This window comes from Oncorhynchus keta, chromosome 12, assembly GCF_023373465.1.
Source record: "Oncorhynchus keta strain PuntledgeMale-10-30-2019 chromosome 12, Oket_V2, whole genome shotgun sequence".
NCBI lineage: Eukaryota > Metazoa > Chordata > Actinopteri > Salmoniformes > Salmonidae > Oncorhynchus > Oncorhynchus keta.
The window spans coordinates 47,329,648-47,342,985 of NC_068432.1; the positions used below are offsets into that span (position 1 = coordinate 47,329,648).

Here is a 13,338-nt window from a genome sequence, read left to right on the forward strand (position 1 = left end):
ACAAGGTAAAAATCTGTCGTTCTGCCCCTGAACAAGGCAGTTTACCCAACGTTCCTAGGCCGTCATTGAAAATAACAATGTCTTCTTAACTGACTTGCCTCGTTAAATAAAGATTAAATAAAAGGTGTAAAAACATTTTTTTAAATAAATAAAATCGTCCAAATCGGTGACCAAAAATACCGATTTCCGTTTGTCATGAAAACTTGAAATCGGCCCTAATTAAATCGGTCGACCTCTATTTTGCTGGTCGGAAACAGTGGAACAGAAACACACCAAAAAATTGTTTCTGTTTAGAACGAAACGATTGATAAATCATTTTGATTCCAACCCCTGGTGGGAAGGGAAATATGAAAGATATTTAGCAATGATAGGAATAATAATATATCTCCCTTTCTTGTGATTCCACAGTAACAGCTGAGAGGAAAAAAAGACAAGGGCTGTGTCCCCTTATGGGCCCTGGTCAAAAGTAGCACACTTTATCCAGGCTCTATCACAATTGGCCGTGATTAGGAGTCCCATAGGGAGGCGCACAATTGTTCCAGCGTCGTCTGGGATTGGCCGGTGCAGGCAGCCATTGTATATAATAATTTGTTCTTAGATGACTTGCCTAGTTAAATAAAGGTTAAATATATATATATTTTAAATTACATTTATAGGGAGGGATTTGGGTGCCATTTGGTCCTCCGTTTAGGCTAAAATCTATACATCCTTATAGTGCCGGATCAGCACATGAATAGCTCTCAGTTGCTTGGAGAAATATAGGAGCAACATGAGACATAACAGATTGAGATTAAACAGGGCTAGATCCTCTGTGATCCCAGACAAAAAGTAAAAGCATTCAGTTACAATGCTGCCCTTAATCGTTCCCTCAGAAAGTGACACAGGCACAGATTCACAACGCCACACACTAACCTATATCCCTCTAACAGACATGTCTTTACCAGACTTGGAACAACCCAGTCCTCCACAACTTATTGCTCTCCAGCGTGAGCCACTGTCTTATTGCCTCAAGCACTCTGTGTGCAAACAAGGGCTTAGAAAGGACTCTAACTGCTTCGTTGAAATGAAAGTGAAGCACAAAAGCAGGCAGCAGAGGATGAAGTGTGTACCCAGAGGACCAGAGCGCCAGAGGACCAGAGGACCAGAGGACCAGAGAGCCAGAAGGGCCAGAGGACCAGAGAGCCAGAGTGCCAGAAGGGCCAGAGTGCCAGAAGGGCCAGAGTGCCAGAAGGGCCAGAGAACCAGAAGAGCCAGAGAACCAGAAGGGCCAGAGGACCAGAGAGCCAGAGGACCAGAGAGCCAGAGAGCCAGAAGGGCCAGAGGACCAGAGAGCCAGAGTGCCAGAGGACCAGAGAGCCAGAGAGCCAGAGAGCCAGAAGGGCCAGAGGACCAGAGAGCCAGAGTGCCAGAGGACCAGAGAGCCAGAGAGCCAGAAGGGCCAGAGGACCAGAGAGCCAGAGTGCCAGAGGACCAGAGTGCCAGAGGTTTGAATGCCAGAGAACCAGAAGGGCCAGAGAACCAGAAGGGCCAGAGTGCCAGAAGGGCCAGAGTGCCAGAGGACCAGTGTGCCAGAGGACCAGAGTGCCAGAGGACCAGAGAGCCAGAGGACCAGAGAGCCAGAGGACCAGAAGGGCCAGAAGACCAGAGAACCAGAGGACCAGAGTGCAAGAGGACCAGAGAACCAGAAGGGCAGACTGACTCATGTCCTGGAGCAGCCTTGTGGTGCTTTGCGTTCTCCTCTAACACCTAGTCACTTCATCTCTGTGTGACAGTATCATCTAACCTCTTCTCTCTGCCTTTATCACCTATAGAACAAACTATTCATACTGACCCAGGATGAAAAGTCTACTAATGTAGACCCATTCTGATGGACCAAACCTCTAAAAGGTCAATTGAGTTGAAGCCACTTGTCAGAGGAGGAAGTGATCTCTCATCTTTGTTGTTGAAAGTGGCAGGGGGAGGGGCTTGGTGTGTGTGTGTAAACAGAGAGGAAGAGATGAAACCAGAGGGCTTACCCTGGGCAAGCAGTGGGCCTTGTCTTACACAACCACAATAAGATTGGAACACAACCACAAGTCATTGGTTGAGACAGGCAATGACAGCGGGAGCCAGTGAGACGGGTGTGTGTCTCCCTCCACCCTGTGCCAGCATTCACGGTCAAACCCACTCTGTCAGGTCGTCGTGCCAACAGGCGCAGACACAAAGCCAGAGGCGGCACATGGGGGAAAGCACACACTCTGGACTAGCACCCTGTGATATCACAAGACACTTGTCCAATAAGAATTTTTGTTTTCTGTTACAAAATGTTTTGCTAAGGTGGTGTACCCTACTGAACAGTTATACACTGCTCAAAAAATAAAGGGAACACTAAAATAACACATCCTAGATCTGAATGAATTAAATATTCTTATTAATTACTTTTTTTCTTTACATAGTTGAATCTGCTGGCAACAAAAATCACACAAAAATTATCAATGGAAATCAAATTTATCAACCCATGGAGGTCTGGATTTGGAGTCACACTCAAAATTCAAGTGGAAAACCACACTACAGGCTGATCCAACTTTGATGTAATGTCCTTAAAAACAAGTCAAAATGAGGCTCAGTAGTGTGTGTGGCCTCCACGTGCCTGTATGACCTCCCTACAATGCCTGGGCATGCTCCTGATGAGGTGGCGGATGGTCTCCTGAGGGATCTCCTTCCAGACCTGGACTAAAGCATCCGCCTACTCCTGGACAGCGTTGGTGGATGGAGCGAGACATGATGTCCCAGATGTGCTCGATTGGATTCAGGTCTGGGGAACGGGCAGGCCAGTCCATAGCATCAGTGCCTTCCTCTTGCAGGAACTGCTGACACACTCCAGCCACATGAGGTCTAGCATTGTCTTGCATTAGGAGGAAGACCGGGCCAACCGCACCAGCATATGGTCTCACAAGGGGTCTGAGGATCTCATCTCAGTACCTAATGGCAGTCAGGCTACCTCTGGCGAGCACATGGAGGGCTGTGCGGCACCCCAAAGAAATGCCACTCCACACCATGACTGACCCACCGCCAAACCGGTCATGCTGGAGGATGTTGCAGGCAGCAGAACGTTCTCCACGGCGTCTCCAGACTGTCACATGTGCTCAGTGTGGACCTACTTTAATCTGTGAAGAGCACAGGGCTCTTGTTCTCTGGCAAATGCCAAAAGTCCTGCACGGTGTTGGGCTGTAAGCACAACCCTCACCTGTGGACGTCGGGCCCTCATACCACCCTCATGGAGTCTGTTTCTGACCGTTTGAGCAGACACGTGCACATTTGTGCCCTGCTGGAGGTCATTTTGCAAGGCTCTGGCAGTGCTCCTCCTGCTCCTCCTTACCATTACCGTCCCCCGTATTACCATTACCAACCCCGTATTACCATTACCGCCCCCGTACTACCATTACCCCCCCCGTACTACCATTAGCGCCCCCGTACTACCATTACCGCCCCCCGTACTACCATTACCGCCCCCGTACTACCATTACACCCCCCTACTACCATTACCGCTCCCCCGTACTACCATTACCGCCCCACCATTACCGCCCCGTACTACCATTACTGCCCCCGAACTGCCATTACCACCCCCGTACTGCCATTACCGCCCCACCATTACCCCCCGTACTGCCATTACCGCCCCACCATTACCTGCACCCCGTACTACCATTACTACCCCCGTACTGCCATTACCGCCCCACCATTACCACCCCGTACTGCCACTACCGCCCCCCCGTACTGCCATTACCGCCCCCCGTACTGCCATTACCGCCCCCGTACTGCCATTACCGCGCCCCGTACTGCCATTACCGCGCCCCGTACTACCATTACCGCGCCCCGTACTACCATTACCGCCCCCGTACTACCATTACCGCCCCCGTACTACCATCACCCCCCGTACTACCATTACCGCCCCCGTACTTACCATTACCGCCCCCGTACTACCATTACCGCCCCCCGTACTACCATTACCTCCCCACCATTACCGCCCCCGTACTACCATTAACTCCCCACCATTACCGCCCCCGTACTACCATTACCCCCCCGTACTACCATTACTGTACCTCAATTCCACCTCACAATGTTTGCATTTCCTCATTTAACTTTACTAAATATTGTCATACAGCACTTAGCTGTTGCTTGCTCTGCCAACTGTTAATGATGACGACGTAGAGGTGTGGAGTTGCTGTCAAAATAATAGATTTCTCAACTACTTGCATATCGACTCCTGGTGCCGACTCCCATTTCTGAGTGTCAAGATTCAATTCCGCTAGGAATCAACTCGTAAATATTTTTGGAACGGAGGAGACTGATTGGTTGCTATACTACCGTTGTGTGTGGTTGCCAGGGGCACCAAGATAGAGAAGTTGAGCATCGCGCTTCAACACTCTTAGTTGTTGAGGAAATTGACCCACAACGCCGTTTACCTTCTGCATTTACATCATATTGCATCATATTAAACTTCCCCTTTAGAGCCCATCATCTGGTTGGGTTAGAACACGGACAATGATGTTTTGTGATAACTGCACTGTGATTCAAATTTAGTGGGGGAAAAAAAATACTAAAATCATTGTTTATCAGTTAGGGTTTTTTCTTAACATTAAAAGAACCTAATATTGTTTAAACGTTTTAACATTAAAACGTTCCCACCTCTAGTTAGACCTACAATTTGCAGATGATGAACACTTGTCTTCAGCCATCCTACACTTCGGCAGAGCCTCGGACTGAGATGTCATTTACCATCATCAGAAATGAAATAAGTTACATTCAAAATGCATCTGCTCACTTTTAGTATGACGCTTGCTTTTGATGGTTGTGTCCTATGGGCATTTGCTACATAAGCAGACAAGTGGATCCCCAATGAAACAGAAGCTATATCTGTGCTTAATTGGAGCCATCTGTTAGTAACCTTGGCTGTCACTGAGAGCTCGTTTCCACCCTGGTCAATGACAGAGTTGGATTGGAGGGATAGGGTTTGGGTGGGGTATTGGGCGGGAGGGATAGGGTTTGGGTGGGGTATTGGGCGGGAGGGATAGGGTTTGGGTGGGGTATTGGGTGGGGAGGGATAGGGTTTGGATAGGGTTTGGGTGGGGTATTGGGCGGGAGGGATAGGGTTTGGGTATTGGGCGGGAGGGATATGGTTTGGGTGGGGTATTGGGCGGGAGGGATAGGGTTTGGGTGGGGTATTGGGCGGGAGGGATAGGGTTTTGGTGGGGTATTGGACATTGGGCCTCAGCACCGCTGTGTGTACTACTCAGGGACCCAACCTCATCCTCAGCCAGCCTGTATGCCAAACACAGTCCAGATTACAAGGAACTCACCGGTTTGGTGGAGCCCCTCCCCCGTGAGGATGACCAACTCCCATCTTTCCTGTCATTGCAGTCCTCTGTCCACTAGGTGAGAGTGAGAGAGGAGGGAAAGGAAGTTACAAAGGGCAGGAAGAGAGAATTACTATTTTTACACAATCCTGTCCTGGTGAAATGAATGACATTTACAAATCTCTCCTCCTCCCTCCACTTACCAGCTGGTTCGTGTGGTCCACTAATTTTAGCTTGGCTATTTTGTGAATGCTGCTCAGCTTGGAATATATCCCATGGGGTAAACTACCCCAGTTTACTGTGTATTTATGTATGGGAGCAGCCAGGTTTGGGTTTCAGTGCAATAGGAAGTTCAGCAGAAATGTTAACAGCTGCATTATCATAACAGCATGACCTTGATTATTTCCAGTACTTTTAATGCTTTGCACATTTGCATTTATTGAAGCCATGTTGGCTCTGGTTCATCAGCCATGACCTTTATCATTACTGTAGCCATGTTGGCTCTGGTTCATCAGCCATGACCTTTATCATTACTGTAGCCATGTTGGCTCTGGTTCATCAGCCATGACCTTTCATTACTGTGGCCATGTTAGCTCTGGTTCATCAGCCATGACCTTTCATTACTGTAGCCATGTTGGCTCTGGTTCATCAGCCATGACCTTTATCATTACTGTAGCCATGTTGGCTCTGGTTCATCAGCCATGACCTTTCATTACTGTAGCCATGTTAGCTCTGGTTCATCAGCCATGACCTTTATCATTACTGTAGCCATGTTGGCTCTGGTTCATCAGCCATGACCTTTATCATTACTGTAGCCATGTTGGCTCTGGTTCATCAGCCATGACCTTTATCATTACTGTAGCCATGTTGGCTCTGGTTCATCAGCCATGACCTTTCATTACTGTAGCCATGTTAGCTCTGGTTCATCAGCCATGACCTTTATCATTACTGTAGCCATGTTGGCTCTGGTTCATCAGCCATGACCTTTCATTACTGTAGCCATGTTAGCTCTGGTTCATCAGCCATGACCCTTATCATTACTGTAGCCATGTTGGCTCTGGTTCATCAGCCATGACCTTTATCATTACTGTAGCCATGTTGGCTCTTAATCTTTAGCCATGACCCTTGATCATTACTGTAGCCATGTTGTCTGGTTCCAGCCTGCCTTTATCATTATCTCCCAGCCATGTTGGCACCTGGTTCATCAGCCATGACCAGCTCCTCAATCTCCTGTAGCCATGCTGGCTCTGGTTCATCACGCCACAGACCTTCTCATTACCTGCTGCCATGCCACCTCTGGTTCATCAGCCATGAGGAGGGAGGGACCTGCAGCCATGAAATGGCTCTTGTTCAAAACAAAACCAGGCAAAGACCTGTCCACCTCACTTCACCATGTTGAGTCAAGAACTGTTACGTTAGTGGTTCATCAGCCATGATTTTGTTTTCATTCATGTAGTCATTTCAGGAAAACAGCTAAGAAAATTCTTTAGCCATGAATTCAAATCATTACTGTAGCCATTGTTGGCAGTCTGTGTTTCAATATCAGCATGACCTGTGTTTACATCCAGACAGTTGTGTTTACAATACTCTGCAGGCAGGGGAGACACACTGTGTTTACATCCAGACAGTTGTGTTTACATCCCAGACAGTTGTGTTTACAATACTCTGCAGGCAGGGGAGACACACTGTGTTTACATCCAGACAGTTGTGTTTACAATACTCTGCAGGCAGGGGAGACACACTGTGTTTACATCCAGACAGTTGTGTTTACATCCCAGACAGTTGTGTTTACATCCCAGACAGTTGTGTTTACAATACTCTGCAGGCAGGGGAGACACACTGTGTTTACATCCCAGACAGCTGTGTTTACATCCAGACAGTTGTGTTTACAATACTCTGCAGGCAGGGGAGACACACTGTGTTTACATCCCAGACAGCTGTGTCTTACATCAGACAGTTGTGTTTACATTACTCTGCAGGCAGGGGAGACACACTGTGTTTACATCCAGACAGTTGTGTTTACATCCAGACAGTTATGTTTACAACACTCTGCAGGCAGGGGAGACACACTGTGTTTACATCCCAGACAGCTGTGTTTACATCCAGACAGTTGTGTTTACAATACTCTGCAGGCAGGGGAGACACACTGTGTTTACATCCCAGACAGCTGTGTTTACATCCAGACAGTTGTGTTTACAATACTCTGCAGGCAGGGGAGACACACTGTGTTTACATCCCAGACAGCTGTGTTTACATCCAGACAGTTGTGTTTACAATACTCTGCAGGCAGGGGAGACACACTGTGTTTACATCCCAGACAGTTGGCCGTAGACACAAAGGAGTCTGCATAATTCACAGCCGAAACAATTCGGAACAGTTTGTGCATATATTATGAGGACATTTTGTGATGTTTTGTTAGATTTGGACCTTGACAAAGGGTTTCTTCAACTGATCGGCACAACTTTTTCTTGGGGAAAGACGAAGTCAGTAGCCAAAGTCTATGCCCCCTCCTCAAAGCCAATCCGCATTCACTCCTCCACCCATGCTCAGCGGGCAGTAGAACAGCAGTCTAATTATAGTCTGTCTCACCTACCTAACCCTGTTCCCAGCCCAGACAGTCAGTTATGAAACAGGACAGCTTGTCTTACCCAGCATCTATCACCCCTTTCTCCCAGTCTGTGATCTGACAGTTAAGTGCCTGTGTTGGTGGTCACATGACTGAGGCCTACTGCAAAGCTTGTTTACATCACTACCCTGCCTGAGCACTGGCCAGGTCATGCCAGGCCACCCCAGGCCATGAGGATGTATTATGGGAGTAGAGCAGCCTGCATCGTGGTGTAGTGGTAGGCCCATGTGCAGGCCTGCCTGAGGCTTTTGTTTTGGTTTAAGTTTAGCTAATCAATGCACACAACTTCTAAATCAAGACCGCTAATACATGTCTCACATCAAATAGGAGCATATAGTGTAGCCTACACAACCAATGAACAGGGGAGGAATAGCACACAGTAATATCACTACACCACAGACTGATAAATGCCTCTTGTTCCTGTGCCTTGTAGTAATAATGCTCTTATCCCCACACTATAGCTGCTGGGCCTAGGGGTTTTAAATCACACTGTCAATATGAACCAGGCATACCATGGCCTGATTAGTCTAGCGGATGAGGCTAATGCTAACTCCACTGATGGCTCGTCTCATTTGCCAGTTGAGTTGAGAGAGGAAGCCTGGAAGACAAAGCTAACTATAAGGCTAACACAAGGTAAGCTATGTCAAGCACAAGGCTAAAACAAGGCTTCTTATCCACAGAGGACCGGTGTGGGTACAGGGTTGTGTTGTATGGTTTCTTATCCACAGAGGACCGGTGTGGGTGCAGGGTTGTGTTGTATGGTTTCTTTTCCACAGGGGACCGGTGTGGGTACAGGGTTGTGTTGTATGGTTTCTTATCCACAGAGGACCGGTGTGGGTGCAGGGTTGTGTTGTATGGTTTCTTATCCACAGGGGAACGGTGTGGGTGCAGGGTTGTGTTGTATGGTTTCTTATCCACAGAGGACCGGTGTGGGTGCAGGGTTGTGTTGTATGGTTTCTTATCCACAGGGGACCGGTGTGGGTGCAGGGTTGTGTTGTATGGTTTCTTATCCACAGAGGACCGGTGTGGGTGCAGGGTTGTGTTGTATGGTTTCTTATCCACAGGGGACCGGTGTGGGTACAGGGTTGTGTTGTATGGTTTCTTATCCACAGGGGACCGGTGTGGGTGCAGGGTTGTGTTGTATGGTTTCTTATCCACAGGGGACCGGTGTGGGTGCAGGGTTGTGTCACATGACTTCTTATCCACAGGGGACCGGTGTGGGTGCAGGGTTGTGTCGTATGGTTTCTTATCCACAGGGGACCGGTGTGGGTGCAGGGTTGTGTCGTATGGTTTCTTATCCACAGGGGACCGGTGTGGGTACAGGGTTGTGTTGTATGGTTTCTTATCCACAGAGGACCGGTGTGGGTGCAGGGTTGTGTTGTATGGTTTCTTATCCACAGGGGACCGGTGTGGGTGCAGGGTTGTGTTGTATGGTTTCTTATCCACAGGGGACCGGTGTGGGTGCAGGGTTGTGTCGTATGGTTTCTTATCCACAGAGGACCGGTGTGGGTACAGGGTTGTGTCGTATGGTTTCTTATCCACAGAGGACCGGTGTGGGTACAGGGTTGTGTTGTATGGTTTCTTATCCACAGAGGACCGGTGTGGGTGCAGGGTTGTGTTGTATGGTTTCTTATCCACAGGGGACCGGTGTGGGTACAGGGTTGTGTTGTATGGTTTCTTATCCACAGGGGACCGGTGTGGGTGCAGGGTTGTGTTGTATGGTTTCTTATCCACAGGGGACCGGTGTGGGTGCAGGGTTGTGTCGTATGGTTTCTTATCCACAGAGGACCGGTATGGGTACAGGGTTGTGTCGTATGGTTTCTTATCCACAGAGGACCGGTGTGGGTGCAGGGTTGTGTTGTATGGTTTCTTATCCAGAGGACCGGTGTGGGTACAGGGTTGTGTAGTATGGTTTCTTATCCACAGGGGACCGGTGTGGGTACAGGGTTGTGTTGTATATTTTCTTATCCACAGGGAACCGGTGTGGGTACAGGGTTGTGTTGTATGGTTTCTTATCCACAGGGGACCGGTGTGGGTGCAGGGTTGTGTCGTATGGTTTCTTATCCACAGGGGACCGGTGTGGGTGCAGGGTTGTGTCGTATGGTTTCTTATCCACAGAGGACCGGTATGGGTACAGGGTTGTGTCGTATGGTTTCTTATCCACAGAGGACCGGTGTGGGTGCAGGGTTGTGTCACATGACTTCTTATCCACAGGGGACCGGTGTGGGTGCAGGGTTGTGTCGTATGGTTTCTTATCCACAGGGGACCGGTGTGGGTGCAGGGTTGTGTCACAAGACTTCTTATCCACAGGGTACCGGTGTGGGTGCAGGGTTGTGTCGTATGGTTTCTTATCCACAGGGGACCGGTGTGGGTGCAGGGTTGTGTCGTATGGTTTCTTAACCACAGAGGACCGGTGTGGGTGCAGGGTTGTGTTGTATGGTTTCTTATCCACAGGGGACCGGTGTGGGTGCAGGGTTGTGTCGTATGGTTTCTTAACCACAGAGGACCGGTGTGGGTGCAGGGTTGTGTTGTATGGTTTCTTATCCACAGGGGACCGGTGTGGGTACAGGGTTGTGTTGTATGGTTTCTTATCCACAGGGTTCGGTGTGGGTGCAGGGTTGTGTTGTATGGTTTCTTATCCACAGGGGACCGGTGTGGGTGCAGGGGTTGTGTTGTATGCAGGGTTGTGTCGTATGGTTTCTTATCCACAGGGGACCGGTGTGGGTGCAGGGTTGTGTCGTATGGTTTCTTATCCACAGGGGACCGGTGTGGGTGCAGGGTTGTGTCGTATGGTTTCTTAACCACAGAGGACCGGTGTGGGTGCAGGGTTGTGTTGTATGGTTTCTTATCCACAGGGGACCAGTGTGGGTACAGGGTTGTGTTGAATGGTTTCTTATCCACCGGGGACCGGTGTGGGTGCAGGGTTGTGTTGTATGGTTTCTTATCCACAGGGGCGGGTGGGTGCACTGTGTTGTATGGTTTCTTATCCACAGGGGACCGGTGTGGGTACAGGGTTGTGTTGTATGGTTTCTTATCCACAGAGGACCGGTGTGGGTACAGGGTTGTGTTGTATGGTTTCTTATCCACAGGGGACCGGTGTAGGTGCAGGGTTGTGTTGTATGGTTTCAGACAGTTTTATCCACAGGGGACCGGTGTGGGTACAGGGTTGTGTTGTATGGTTTCTTATCCACAGAGGACCGGTGTGGGTACAGGGTTGTGTCGTATGGTTTCTTATCCACAGGGGACCGGTGTGGGTACAGGGTTGTGTTGTATGGTTTCTTATCCACAGGGGACCGGTGTGGGTGCAGGGTTGTGTCGTATGGTTTCTTATCCACAGAGGACCGGTGTGGGTACAGGGTTGTGTCGTATGGTTTCTTATCCACAGGGGACCGGTGTGGGTACAGGGTTGTGTCGTATGGTTTCTTATCCACAGGGGACCGGTGTGGGTACAGGGTTGTGTTGTATGGTTTCTTATCCACAGGGGACCGGTGTGGGTACAGGGTTGTGTCGTATGGTTTCTTATCCACAGGGGACCGGTGTGGGTACAGGGTTGTGTTGTATGGTTTCTTATCCACAGGGGACCGGTGTGGGTGCAGGGTTGTGTTGTATGGTTTCTTATACACAGGGGACGTGTGGGTGCAGGGTTGTGTTGTATGGTTTCTTATCCACAGGGACCGGTGTGGGTACACTGTGTTGTATGGTTTCTTATCCACAGGGGTTGTGTGTGGGTGCAGGGTTGTGTTGTATGGTTTCTTATCCACAGAGGACCGGTGTGGGTACAGGGTTGTGTTGTATGGTTTCTTATCCACAGGGGACCGGTGTGGGTGCAGGGTTGTGTTGTATGGTTTCTTATCCACAGGGGACCGGTGTGGGTACAGGGTTGTGTTGTATGGTTTCTTATCCACAGGGGACCAGTGTGGGTACAGGGTTGTGTCGTATGGTTTCTTATCCACAGGGACCGGTGTGGGTGCAGGGTTGTGTCGTATGGTTTCTTATCCACAGGGGACCGGTGTGGGTACAGGGTTGTGTTGTATGGTTTCTTATCCACAGGGGACCGGTGTGGGTGCAGGGTTGTATGTTTTCTTATCCACAGGGGAACGGTGTGGGTGCAGGGTTGTGTCACATGACTTCTTATCCACAGGGGACCGGTGTGGGTGCAGGGTTGTGTCACATGACTTCTTATCCACAGGGGACCGGTGTGGGTGCAGGGTTGTGTCGTATGGTTTCTTATCCACAGGGGACCGGTGTGGGTGCAGGGTTGTGTCACATGACTTCTTATCCACAGGGGACCGGTGTGGGTGCAGGGTTGTGTCGTATGGTTTCTTATCCACAGGGGACCGGTGTGGGTGCAGGGTTGTGTCACAAGACTTCTTATCCACAGGGTACCGGTGTGGGTGCAGGGTCGTGTCAGTATGGTTTCTTATCCACAGGGGACCGGTGTGGGTGCAGGGTTGTGTCGTATGGTTTCTTAACCACAGAGGACCACTGTGTGGGTGCAGGGTTGTGTTGTATGGTTTCTTATCCACAGGGGACCGGTGTGGGTACAGGGTTGTGTTGTATGGTTTCTTATCCACAGGGGACAGTGTGGGTGCAGGGTTGTGTTGTATGGTTTCTTATCCACAGGTTTACATCCCAGGACACACTGTGTGGGTGCAGGGTTGTGTTGTATGGTTTCTTATCCACAGGGGACCGGTGTGGGTGCAGGGTTGTGTCGTATGGTTTCTTATCCACAGGGGACCGGTGTGGGTGCAGGGTTGTGTTGTATGACTTCTTATCCACAGGGGACCGGTGTGGGTACAGGGTTGTGTTGTATGGTTTCTTATCCACAGGGGACGGTGTGGGTGCAGGGTTGTGTTGTATGCAGGGTTGTGTTGTATGGTTTCTTATCCACAGGGGACCGGTGTGGGTACAGGGTTGTGTTGTATGGTTTCTTATCCACAGGGGACGGTGTGGGTACAGGGTTGTGTTGTATGGTTTCTTATCCACAGGGGACCGGTGTGGGTACAGGGTTGTGTTGTATGGTTTCTTATCCACAGGGGACCGGTGTGGGTACAGGGTTGTGTTGTATGGTTTCTTATCCACAGAGGACCGGTGTGGGTGCAGGGTTGTGTTGTATGGTTTCTTATCCACAGGGGACCGGTGTGGGTACAGGGTTGTGTTGTATGGTTTCTTATCCACAGGGGACCGGTGTGGGTACAGGGTTGTGTTGTATGGTTTCTTATCCACAGGGGACCGGTGTGGGTACAGGGTTGTGTTGTATGGTTTCTTATCCACAGAGGACCGGTGTGGGTGCAGGGTTGTGTTGTATGGTTTCTTATCCACAGGGGACCGGTGTGGGTGCAGGGTTGTGTCGTATGGTTTCTTATCCACAGGGGACCG

General features: G+C 49.7%; 1 protein-coding gene across 1 annotated transcript in view; it reads right to left on the minus strand.

The window, feature by feature from the left end:
- The window catches only part of ctif (CBP80/20-dependent translation initiation factor), a 210,761-nt gene extending 205,345 nt beyond the window's left edge, over positions 1-5,416 (minus strand). Inside the window, exon 1 of the mRNA XM_052458739.1 lies at positions 5,337-5,416. The gene's annotated coding sequence lies outside the window, so the exon portion shown is untranslated. The remainder of the gene's footprint in view (positions 1-5,336) is intronic.
- Positions 5,417-13,338: the final 7,922 nt, after the last annotated feature.